Source organism: Halichoerus grypus, chromosome 4 (genome assembly GCF_964656455.1).
Source record: "Halichoerus grypus chromosome 4, mHalGry1.hap1.1, whole genome shotgun sequence".
In the NCBI taxonomy this organism is placed as follows: domain Eukaryota; kingdom Metazoa; phylum Chordata; class Mammalia; order Carnivora; family Phocidae; genus Halichoerus; species Halichoerus grypus.
In genome coordinates, this window is record NC_135715.1 from 159,065,788 (window position 1) to 159,079,792 (window position 14,005).

Consider the following 14,005-nt stretch of genomic DNA (forward strand, 5'->3'; position numbering starts at 1 on the left):
TATTGAAGATTTTATTTATTTATTTGAGAGAGAGCGAGAGAGCAAGAGAGTGAGAGAGAGGGAGAGGGAGAAGCAGACTCCCCACTGAGCAGGGAGCCCAATGTGGGACTTGATCCTGGGATCAGGACCTGAGCCAAAGGCAGACACTTAACCGACTGAGCCACCCAGGTGCCCTACTTTATTATTATCATCATGTAACAGCAAGTCCAAAAAATGTCAGCAATAAAATATTCCTTCTTGCTGAGGTGAACTCTTCCCTACTCCTTGGTACACGAGTATATATAAAAAGCCCCCAACTTAATTTCCAAGGTTTAAAAAAAGAAGGTTGTTTAGAAATTGTCATTGAAGTGCCTTAAACAGCTATATCTTCCTAGAATAGACCATAAAGAAAAAAAAAAAGACCATTTAACACATGACATACCTGAGTACCTATCTTTTAATGTTATTTCTAAGAAAAAATGAGTTCTAATTTTCATTTTAGAAGTACATCTCTCCTCCCTTACTCCCTCCCACCAAAAAAGAAGTACATCTCTCTCAAGTTTGGCAGTGTGAGCAGAGGCTCTTTTACCTTCTAGTAGCACCAGAAGCTCTGATAATAAGGCAGAGCCTCCTTGGAGAGCCCCTTTGGTAGCTGTCTTGGCAAGGTGGTTTCTTGGTGGTAAGAAAGGAAGAAGGAGAGGCATCCCAGTAATTTATACAATGGAATCAGAAGAAGTGCCTCTTGAAGTTGGCATGAGGAAGACGTTGTTTAAATGAATCCCCAGGGGGCGCCTGGGTGGCTCAGTTGGTTAAGCGACTGCCTTCGGCTCAGGTCATGATCCTGGAGTCCCTGGATCGAGTCCCGCATCGGGCTCCCTGCTTGGCGGGGAGTCTGCTTCGCCCTCTGACCCTATCCCCTCTCATGTGTTCTTTGTCTCTCATTCTCTCTCTCTCAAATAAATAAAAAAATCTTTAAAAAAAAAATAAAAAAATAAAAAAATAAATGAATCCCCAGGTACAGAGAATTTGAGATCTTAAAAGAATTACTTTACCCCATCACCAAGTCTTATAAATTCTGTCTCTTAAATATCGCTCAAATAAGTTCTCTCTTCACCTTGGCCTATTCAGATGCTGATATTATTTGATCTAGACTACTGCAGCGTTCTGCTAGCTGCTCTTCCTTCCTGTCATTAGTCTCAGCTCATTCCAATCTATTATCCACATAACTGTCAGAGTGATCCATCTAAGCATGAGTGAAATCACAAAATTTCCTTGCTTAAAACCTTTCCATGACTTCCATGTCCTTCAGGAGATGCCACACACACTCCTTTGCAAGACTCAGAAATGTATTTAAGATAGAGCCCTTCCTTGCTTGCTTGGCTTCATCCTTTGTCGTTCTTTAACTCAAACGCTGTAGTACAGCTAATCCGCACTGCCTGCACTCTAAGTGTGATGCTGTCTTAGGCCTCCTGCTTTGGCATATGTTGTTCATTCAGCAGCCTACCTCCTCCTGTTCGTTGACCTCCGGTAAGTCTTCTCTCTCTTTTCCAGATTCCAACTACGTTCAGTACTCCATACTCTGTGCTCCATCCCGCAGTACTGGAGGTTTACTTTCATATTAGAATGTAAATTACAGAAAAATAATTGCATTCTGATCTGGCTTCTCCTACTAGACTCTACTTTTTTTTTTTTTTTAAAGCAGTGGCTATGTCTTTTATCTTTGCCACCCCCCTGTTTAGTGAAGTTTTTGGTACAGATACTATATACTCAATAAAATTTTTAAAAAATACATGCCAGCTACCCAGTATGCAAGCTGTCAAGGTGGTGGCAGTCTAGTAGTTAGGACAGGTCAAATTCATATAACTAAAACACAAGGCAGATGTGCCACAACCGAGGTTTAAATGAAATGCTTTGGTTACTTTAAGGAGAGAGCTCCCAGTTCCAGTTTTGGGGTGAGGTGGGGGTACAACAGAATTGAGAAGGATCAGGGGAGGAGATGGCATTTGAGATGGACTCTGACGAGGAATTTTAATACTTGGAGCTGCAGCAAGTATAAGGAATAGGTTAGGTCACATACTGATATAGTAAAGCAGAGGGTGTAACACAAGATCATAGAGTAGTCCCACTGAGCATGTAAGAGAATATGGGAAAAAAGCTGGAGAAGTAGTTTAGGCTTTAAATGCTGGCTAAGGAGTCACTTTTTAATTTAGAAGGCAACCGTAGTGTAATTAAAGGCAGTAATTAGCAGAAGAAAACTATTAGAGCAACTGTAATAGTCTGATGAGGAGTTACAAGGTCATCTTTGACAGGTAGTATAGTATAGACAAGCAGACATACCTGGGTCACTTATTGGTGACATGATCTTGAACGTGTTATTTAAATTCACAAACCCCAAATTTCCTCATTTATTTCAAAAGAATGTTGTGATTAAATTTATGTAAAGAGATTAGCATAGTGCTTGGCATGTACCAAGTGCTTGAATTAATCAGTGATAGTTCAGCTGCAACTGATAAAAATTCAACTCAAATCAGCACAAGCAAATAAGGGAAATTATTAAAAGGCTACTGACAAGATCAATGGAACAGAATAGAGAGCTCAGAAACAGAACCACACGTAGATAATCAAATGATCTTTGATGAAGGAGCAAAGGCAATACAATGGAGCAAAGATAGTCTTTTCAACAAAAGGTGCTGGAACAAGTGTACATCCATATGCAAAAAAAGAAAAAGAAAAAGAAATGTAGACATAGATTTTATACCCTACACAAAAATTAACTCAAAACGTAGCATAGACCTAAAAGTAAAATGCAAAACTAAAAAACTTCTAGAAGATAACATATGAGAAAATCTAGGTGGCTTTGGGTTTGGTGATGACTTTGTAGATCCAATACCCAAAGCTCAATCCATGAAAGAAAAAATTGAAAAGTGGGATGTCATAAATATTAGAAATTTCTGCTTTGTGAAAAACACTGTTAAGAGAATGAAAAGACAACCCACAGGCTGGGAGAAAATCTTTGCAAAACACTTACCTGGTAAAGGATTGGTATCTGAAATCTGTATAGAACTCTTAAAACTCAGCAATAAGAAAGCAAACAGTCTAATTGGAAAAGGAAAAAGATTTGAGCAGACACCTCACCAGAAATGACAAATAAACATATGAAAAGATACTCAACATCACATGTCATCAGAAAATTACAGAATAAAACAATGAGATACCATTGCGCCTCTCTTAGAATGGCTGAAAGCCGAAACACTGACAACACCAAGTGCTGGCAAGGATATGGGGCAGCGAGAACTCTCATTTGTTGCTAGTAGGAATGCAAAATGGTACAGCCACTTTGGAAGACAGTTTGGCATTTTCTTACCAAACTGAACATCCTCTTACCATACGATCCAGGAATTACACTTCTTACTATTCACCTAAATGACCTGAAAACTTACGTTCACATACAAAAACCAGCGCACAAGTGTTTATAGCTTTATTTATGATTGCCAAAACTTGGAAGCCACCAAGATGTCCTTCAATAGGTGAAAGGATAAACAAACTGTGGTACATGGATACAATGGAACATGATTCAGCAGTAAAGAGAAATGAGCTTTTATATCATGAAAAGACATGAAGGAAACTCAAGGGCATACTGCTAAGTGAAAGAGGTCAATCTGAAGAGCCTATATGCTGTATGATTTCAACTATATGACCTCTGAAAAGGGCAAAACTCGAGATAGTAAAAAGACTGGAGATTGCTAGGGGTTCAGTGGGAGGAAAGGGGGAGGGATGAATAAGTGGAGCCCAGGAGATATTTAGGGCAGGGCAACCATTCAGTATGATACTGTAATGGTTAATATATGACATTATACAGTTGATAAAATCCATAAAATGTAAAACACAAAAAATGAGTCCTAATGTAAATAAGCTATAAGCTGTAGTTAATAATAATGTAAGAATACTGACTTTTAATTGTAACAAAAGTACCACACTAATGGAAGATGTTAGGAGCAGGGAAACTAAGGTGGGGAGATAGAAGGAATATGGGAATTCTTTGTACTTTCCATTCAATTTTTTCTATAAACCTGAAACTCCTCTGAAAATAAAGTTATAAATTTAAAAATTCACTAAGCAATATATATAAAATTCATGCACTTTAACAAAAAATGAAAAAGTTGTGCTTTAAAAAAAAATGCTACTCAGGTAATTCCCAGAAACAAAGACAGCCCAGAGCTTTAGGGACTAAATCTGGGAATTTGATTTCTCTTTTCTTTTGTTTTCATTCTCTGATAGGTAAGCAGGTTTTCTTTACCTGCTTTAGGTATAGCTTTAGGAATAATGATGTTCCCCACTCCCTCCACCCAGAAAGCCTTAGACTGATATCTGAGGCTGGTGACAGTGTGGGGAATCTGGGATACTAAGTCAACTGAGAAATCATAGTGAAGCCTTGAACAATGGTGACCTGTGTAACATGATAGCAAACAACGGGCACTACTGTTGCCTACAGTAAGAAGATGAAAAAGGAGCCTAATGAAATTTTAAAAAACTGAGTTTAGGGGAGCCTGGGTGGCTCAATCAGTTAAGTGTCTGCCTTCGGCTTCAGTCGTGATCCCAGGGTCCCAGGATCAAGTACCACATTGGGCTCCCTGCTCAGCAGGGAGCCTGCTTCTCCCTTTCTCACTCCCTCTGCTTGTGCTCTCTCTCTCTCTCTCTCTCTCAAATAAATAAATAAAATCTTAAAAAAAAAAAAAAAAAAAACCTGAACTTATTTTCAAATTATAGATTCATGTGACTTTATTCCTGAGATATTTTCACTGGGTATAGGATTCTGGGTTGACAGTTCTTTTCTTTCAATACTTGAAAAACATTGTTATTTCCTTCTGACCTCCACGTTTCTGAGAAATTTGAAATTTGCTGTCATTTCCATTGTTTTTTTCCTATAGGTGAAGTGTGTTGATGTCAAATGAACAAACCTTTTAGAATCTCTAGAAGTAAGAGAGTTTTATTTGAGCCCAAGTTAGGACTGCTGTGGGGGATACACAAACTTCACAAAGAAGAGAGTGCTCCTGCAAAGGAACATTTGGTGTAGGGTTATATACATTTTTTTTTTTACATTAAAAAGTTACAAATTATTAGACAAAGGACATTTCAGAAAGTTGCAGACCTTATCTTAAGTTTCTAGTATATGCAGGGCTGTATGACTTTATGGGAATCAGGGAAGTTTCTTTCTTTTTCTTATCTTTTGTGTTCAGAATGCTCCTTTTCGGTTATTTTAACAAAGCAGATGTACAATGTGTGCTTGGAGCAGAAACAGACCCCATGCTTTGAGGTTTTGTCAAGTTACTTTGACCTTGGGAGCCCAGCAGCAGGGTCCACAAACATTAAAAGTTGAAAATTTCCTTTATCAGGTGTCAGTTCTTTCTGGATGCTGTCAAGATTTTTCCTTTGTCTTCAGTTTCCACAAGTTTAACTATGATGTAAATTGGCATAGATTCTTTTTATTTTATCCTGTTTGGGGTTCATTCAGATTCTTAAGTCTATACGTTATGCCTCTTGAAATTTGGGAAATTTTTAGCCATTATTTCTTTAAGTACTTTTTCAACCCTACTCTCTTTCTCCTCTCCCCCCAAACTCTAATGACACGAATGTTAGATCTTTTGTGAAAGTCTCACAATCCCCTATGGCTGTTTATTTTTTTTATTTTATTTTTTTTAAAGATTTTATTTGTTTGACAGAGAGAGACTCAGTGAGAGAGGGAACACAAGCAGGGGGAGTGGGAGAGGGAGAAGCAGGCTTCCCACCAAGCAGGGAGCCCGATGCGGGGCTCGATCCCAGGACCCTGGGATCATGACCTGAGCCGAAGGCAGACGCTTAACGACTGAGCCACCCAGGCGCCCCTGGCTGTTTATTTTTTTAATATTTTTTCAGTCTATTTTCTCTTTGTTGTTCAGATTGGGTAATTTCTATCACTTTATCTCCAGGTTCACTGACTCTTTCCTCTATTTCCTACACTGCTTTTGAGCCCACCCACTATGGTTGTTATGTAGGTTCTTTTTTTTTTTAATTGCATTTCTATTGCATTGTTGAGACTTTCTCTTTGTTGACGCTTTCTATTTTTAAATTTTTTTTCAAGTGTGTTTGTAATTGCTTGGTGCAGCATTTTTATCATTGCTGCTTTAAAATCTTCACCAGAGAATTCTAACACCTCTGACATTTCACTGTTGGTATCTATTATTTGTCTTCTTTCATTCAGTTTGAGATTTACCTCATTCTTGGTATGGCAAGTGGTTTTCAAACGAAACCTGGAATTTTTCATATTATATGATTCTGTATCTTATTTAAACCCTTGGTTTTAAATGTTGTCTAACACCCCTCCAGCAGGGGAGAAGGGTTGTTACCCTGTTACTGCCATGTAGTGGTAGAAATCCAGATTCCCTGCTTGGCCTGCTCTGACAATCAATGGGAGGGAAGAACTCCTCATTACTACTGGGTATAGACAGATGTTCCAGCTCTCCACATGGTCTGTAATGACACTGTGATAGGTTTGGACTCATTATTGCTGGGCAATGGTGAAAGTCCTCCATATGGTTTCCACTGACAATGTGGGGGAAGGAGAAGGCTTGTTACTGGTGATGGAAATGAAAGTCCAGGCTCTCTACGTGGGCTTCTCTGATACCACCCAAGCAGGGGTGTCGAGGCACCTCCTTCAACCTGAGGGTAGAAGTCTAGGCTCCCCACTCAGCCTTTGCTTCTTGGGTGGCCCACAGCTTTTTCTGAGATATTTTGCTGGAGGAGAGCAGTTATTTTCTCAAAGTTTTTAATCTTGCCAGGCTTCCCCTTCCCTCCTGCTTTGTCTAGCAACAAAAGCCTTTTCTTGAAATGTTTGTTGTTTGTGTCTATCGGAGTTTCTGAGTTGCTAGATTCTTTAACTGTAATTCTGTAATATATGAGGCAAAAAGAAAATCCGGTGTACTTACCGTCTTGTTATTCCTTGAGTCCCAAGGTCCCTATCCTGTCTGCCTTTTTTTTTTTATCTTTCAGAGTCATCTTATATTTGATAGATAATGGCTTAGCCAAGTCTTCTTCACCTTTTATTTTATTCCCTTTGTGCTTAAGTTCAAAGATCTCTGAATCCTAATATACCTAGAGTAGAATCTGGGTATGGTTGTTTTAAAATATGTCCACGAGACTTCATGATGTATCACAAAGCTGTAATCATCAACACGATATGGTACTGGCACAAAAACAGACACATAGGTCAGTGGAACAAAATAGAGGACCCAGAAATGGACCTTAAACTCTATGGTCAACAAATCTTCAACAAAGCAGGAAAGAATATCCAATGGAAAAAAGACAGTCTCTTCAACAAAGAGTGTTGGGAAAATTAGACAGCCATAGGCAGAAGAATGAAACTGGACCACTTTCTTACACCATACACAAAAATAAACTCAAAATGGATGAAAGACCTAAATGTGGGACAGGAATCCATCAAAATCCTAGAGGAGAACAAAGGCAGCAATCTCTTTGACCTCAGCCGCAGCTACTTCTTGCTAGGCATGTCTCCAAAGGCAAGAGAAACAAAAGCAAAAATGAACTATTGGGACTTCATCAAGATAAAAAGCTTTTGCACAACAAAGGAAACAGTCAACAAAACTAAAAGGTAACCTACGGAATGGGAGAAGATAGTTGCAAATGTCTTATCAAATAAAGGGCCAGTATCCAAAATCTATAAAGAACATATCAAACTCTACACCTGGGGTGCCTGGGTGGCTCAGTTGGTTAGGTGTCTGCCTTTGACTCAGTCATGATCCCAGGGAACTGGGATTGAGCCCCATGGTTGGCCCCCTGCTCAGCAGGGAGTCTGCTTCTCCCTCTTCCTCTACCCCTCCCCCCACCCCGCTCATGCATGCCCTCTCTCTTTCTCAAATAAAAAATTAAAAAAAAAAAAAACCCAAAACAAAAAAACTCAACACCCAAAAAACAAAAAATCCAGTCAAGAAATGGGCAGAAGACATGAACAGACATTTCTGCAAAGAAGACGTGCAAATGGCCAATAGACACATGAAAAAATGCTCAACATCACTCAGCATCAGGGAAATACAAATCAAAACCACAATAAGATACCATCTCACACTGGTCAGAATGGCTCAATTACCAACTCAGGAAACAACAGATGTTGGTGAGGATGTGGAGAAAGGGGAACCCTCTTACACTGTTGGTGGGAATGCAAACTGGTGCAGCCCCTCTGGAAAACAGTATGGAGGTTCTTCAAAAAGTTAAAAATAGAACTACCCTACAATCCAGCAATTGCACTACTAGGTATTTATCCAAAGGAAAAAACATAGTGATTTGAAGGGGCACATGCACCCCAATGTTTATAACAGCAATGTCCACAATAGCCAAACTATTGAAAGAGCCCAGATGTCCATTGACAGATGAATGGATAAAGATGTGGTATATATACAATGGAATATTACTCAGCCATCAAAAAGAATGAATTCTTTCCACTTGCAAGGACGTGGATGGAACTAGAGGGTATTATGATAAGTGAAATAAGTCAGAGAAAGACAAATACTGTATAATTTCACTCATATTTGGAATTTTAGAAACAAAACAGTTGGACATAAGGGAAAGGAAGGGAAAATAAAATAAGATGAAAACAGAGAGGGAGGCAAACCATATCTCTTAACTCCAGGAAACTGAGGGTTGCTGGAGGAGAGGTTGGTGGGGGGCACGGGGTAACTGGGTGATGGGCATTAAGGAGGGCATGTGATATAATGAGCAATGGGTGTTATATGCAACTGATGAATCACTGGATCCTACCCTAAAACTAATAATACAGTATATGTTACCTAAATTGAATTTTTTAAAAAATTAAATAAATAAATAAATAAATAAATAAATAAATAAATAAAATATGTCCACAAGAGTTTTGACACTCTTCCCTTCAAGAAATAGAGCCTAATTCTCCTTCCCTTAATTGTGGGCTAGACTTAGTGAGTAGTTTTTAACTAGTCTCCCTCCTCCCCAGCTCTATGCAATCACTAATCTAATTCTGTGCTATAGATGTGCTATTTCCAGACACCTCATATAAATGGACTCATACAATATTTGGTCTTTTGTAACTAGCATTTGCCACTTAGCATAATGTTGTCAAGTTTAATCGATGTTGTAGCGTGTATCAGCACTTCATTCCTTTTTATTACTGAATAGTATTTCATTGTACGGATATATCATGTTTTTTATTCATTCATCAGTTAATGGACATTTTGGTGTTTCCATTTTTTAGCTGTTATGGGTAATGCTACTATGAACATTTGTAAACAAGTTACTATGAGGATATGTTTTCATTTCTCTTGAGGATACCTAGGAGTGAAATTTCTGGGCCACATGGCAAATCTATGGTTAACATTTTGAAAAACTGTCAAACTGTTTTCTAAAGCAGCTTCACCATTTCTACAGCAATGCATGACAGTTCCAACTTGTCCCCATCAGTACCAACACTAGTTATTATCTGTATTTTTTATTATAGCCATCCTGGTGGGTGTAAAGTGCTATCTCTTGTGCTTTTGATCTGCATTTCCCTCATGGCTAATTATGTTGAGCATTTTTCCTGTCCTTATTGCCCATTTGTATATCTTCTATGAAATATCTATTCAGATCCTTTGCCCATTTAAAAAATTGGGTTATTTGTCTTTTATTTTTAAAGACTTTATTTATTTATTTGAGAGAAAGAGAAAGAGAGAGAATAAGGGGGGAAGGGGCAGAGGGAGAGGGAGTAACAGACTCCCTGCTGAGCAGGAAGCCCGATACGGGTCCTGATCCTAGGACCCCGAGATCATGACCTGAGATGAAGGCAGATGCTTAACTGACTGAGCCACCCAGGTGCCCCATTATTTGTCTTTTTATTGCTAAGTGGTAAATATTCTTTATATGTTATTATTTATTTCTTTATATTTTATTTTAAAGATTTTATTTGTCAGAGAGAGAACACAAGCAGGGGGAGCCACTGGCAGAGGGAGAAGCAGGCTCCCCACTGAGCAAGGAGCCCCATGTGGGACTCGATCCCAGGACCCTGGGATCATGACCCAAGCCATAGGCAGACGCTTAACCTACTGAGCCACCCAGACATCCTATTATTCTTTATATTTTAGATGCAAGATGCAAGTTCCTTATCAGGTATATGATTTCCAAATATTTTCTCACATTCTGTGGGTTGTTTTTTCACTTTCTCCTGGTATCCTTTGAGCCACCGAAAGTTTTTTATTTACATGAAGTTCAACTTATCTATTTTTTTTACTCTGGTGCTTTTGATGTCCTATCTAAGAAGGCTTTGGCTAATAAAAGGTCATGATTTACTCCTATTTTTTCTCCTAAGAGTTTTATAGTCTCAGTGCATACATTTAGGTCTATGATCCATTTTCAGTTAGTTTTTATGTGTGGTGTAAGAAAGGGGACCAGTTTCATTATTTTGCATGTGGCTGTCCAGTTGCCCCAGCACCACCTGCTGAAAGATTTCTTTCTCCATTGAATTTTCTTGGCACCCTTCTTGAAAATCAATTAACTATAAAATTAAGATTTATTTCTGGACTCTCAATTCTATTCCATTGGTCCATATATCTATTCTTATGCCAGTACAACATTGTCTTGATTATTGTGCCTTTGTAGGAAGTTTTGAAATGGGGGAATTATGAGCTTTCCAACTTTGATCATCTTTTTTCAAGACTGTTTTGGCTATTCTGGGTCCCTTGCATTTTCATATGCATTTTAGGATCAGCTTGTACATTTATGCAAAAAAAAAATGCAGCTGGGATTTTGATAGGGATTACACTGAATCTGTAAATCAACTTTGAGAGAATTGCCATCTTAACAAGATTTTCTGATCCACCAACATGAGATGTCTTTCCATTTATTTAGATCTTCTTTAATTTCTTTCGATAATGTTTTGTAGCTTTCAGTATATAAGTTCTTCATCTTTTTCATTAAATTTATTCCTAAGTATTTATTCTTTTTGATGCTATTGTAAATGGAATTTTCTTAATTTCACTTTTAGATTGGTCATTGCTAGTGTACAGAAGTACAATTGATTGTTGTATATTGGTCTTGTATCCTACAACCTTGTTGAACTTGTTTATTATTTCTAATAGTTTTTAGTGGATTCCTTAGGATTTTCTATATACAAGATCATGTCATCTGCATGGTTTTACTCCTTCCTTTCCAATCTGGATGTTTTTTATTTCTTTTTCTTGCCTAACTGCCCTGGCTAGAACCTCCAGTACAGTGTTGATTGGAAGTGGCAAGAATAGACATCTTTATCTTGTTCCTGTTCTTAGGGAGCAAACATTCAGTCTTTCACCACTAATAATGTTAGCTGTGGGCTTTTCATAGATGTCCTTTATTAGGTTGATTTGGATTACAGATTTTGCTGAAACATGTATTTAAATCATATGCTACAAGAGCAGTGTAGAGTGTCACTTAACTAGTGATACTAGCCAAAAAATAAGCTTTCAAATCCCCACATACCTTTATTTTCTAATCTTATTTTATTAGGCATTTTGGGGGCAAAATTATATGATAGAGTTACATACCTCATCTGAAGCCTGGTCCTTTCAGTATCCAAGTTTGATACAGAGGCTTATGAAAACACATAAAATATCTGTCCAAAGCCAAGAAAAATTGAAAAGAATTAAAACATCATTGGAATCTCTCAAAGAATATCAAATGGGATCCAATTCAAATTCTAAGAAAAAACTTTAAAAATCTCTCTTTATTCATTCCTTTCCCATTCAGTCTCCCACAGGAACCCACAATCAAGATCTCCTTCCCCCCGGCCATTCTCTGCTTTTCTGTATCTATTTATTATACCTTTAAGAGAGAAATTGCACATTTGCGACCCATACGCCAAATTTAGTCTATGCCTGCATTTAATTTGATAAAATATTTTAAACATAAATTTAATTACTTGGTAAGATTTATAAATTAGGAAATGACACATAAAAATCAATGTATCTGATTGACCTTGAAAAACTTGAGTTTGGGAAAAAAAAAGAAAAAGAAAAATTTTAATTTGGCAAAATGTGGCCTGCATTGTACTACTGACGGGTAGTGAATCGTGACTGCTTCCTTCAAATATGACACGTCCTCTAATTTGCTGCAGTCTTTACTACTCCCTATTGTATTACAAATGGCCAATTTTACTATTTATGATACAGGCTTAGCCTCTGTAGGGATTGGAATTTATGACCTTTTAACGATATCCTTTCCAATGTATATTAATTACACTCTCTCAGATTCCTTCCAACTTTGCAACTTTTTCTATTTATTATACTGGATAGTATAACAAAATTTCTGAAAGTCCCACAGGATCCTTTGAGCATTGTCTAGAGTCCAGAGATAAGCTGTGGCCTTTTGGGCCCTGTAAGCATATTAAAATTCCTGTGGAGACCTTTACCTGATAGAAAGGAGGGGTAAACTCAAACAACTTGTTACACTAACTTTGCATATGTGAGACCTCTTTCAGGGAAGAAAAGCCCATCTCAGAGAGAGAATAAAGGGGGAAAGAGCTGGGCAGTCTGTGCCTATGATTATTTGAAAAGTAGTGATTTACAATATTGGTCTTTCTGGAAAAAGGAAGAGGGGATGGAGAAAGAAAACAGCTATTACAGTAACATCAATAGGACCTATGAAAAGCAATTACAATGGCAATGACTTAACATAAATGACATACATACTTCAACTGATGAATTAAGAGCTATTATTTTTTCTGGAAGTGGCTACTGTTGGTTTATGTAAATCCTTGACTGTGGGGGGAAAAAAACCTTGTGCTTACTTCAATCTGTTTCTTTACTCTGCCCTTTAAATCTTTATTTCTATTTCTTAAAGACCTCAATTATCTTAGAACAACTGGGACAACTTTGTAGTATTTAATGTTTACTACAATTAATCTTTTTTCTAAAATACAAGAACTCCCCAATATCTTCAATAGTGACAGATTCCATTAAAAGGTCAACCTAAAAACAAGACTACAAAAATCAAAAGCTGCATTTGGGGGGCGCCTGGGTGGCTCAGTTGGTTAAGCGACTGCCTTCGGCTCAGGTCATGATCCTGGAGTCCCTGGATCAAGTCCCTGGATCGAGTCCCTGGATCGAGTCCCTGGATCGAGTCCCTGGATCGAGTCCCGCATTGGGCTCCCTGCTTGGCAGGGAGCCTGCTTCTCCCTCTGACCCTCCCCGCTCTGATGTGCTCTCTCTCCCTCTCTCATTCTGTCTCAAATAAGTAAATAAAATCTTAAAAAAAAAAAAGCTGCATTTGGAATACACGTATATGTTTGGGTTTTTGGATTACATTTCAGTAATCCTCTACCTAACAAGAGAATGTAACAATATGTATATGATTGATTCACAAAATAGAGTGAGAGCTGGTTTCCTAAATGTGGTTATATATTCATTATTATATAATTGGCCTCAGTTTCTTTTAACCAGTAATTGTTAAAAAGCAGATCTATTTAGTAATAGTAATTAATTTTTAATTGGTTACACTATTATGATGTCAGATGGAACCCAATAATTTGGACCACAGTAGGTTTAGTATATTATACCTCTACGAATTCACTAAATATATATAAGAAAATTATATTTTATCATTTGTTCATTTGTGTTCTTACTTCAAGACTACTTGCTGTTGTTTTTTTAAGATTATTTATTTATTTATTTGAGAGAGAAAGAGAGAGAAGCACAAATGGCAGAGGCAGAGGGACAAGCAGACTCCTGGATGAACGCAGAGCTCGACATGGGGCTTGATTCCAGGATCCCAGATCATGACCTGAGCCGAAATCAGATGCTTAACCAATTGAGCCACCCAGGCACTCCCAAGCTTATTTGTTAGTATTTGATATGTGGAGCAAAGAAAACTGTGTGTGTACTTAAACACATACATATATAGATTCAGAACAGTTAATAATGTGAAGTGCTTAGTTTGTCAACACAAAATGAATAGTCTTTTAGAATTTCTTTAAGAAAGAAAGAGTTTTATTCCATCCCAA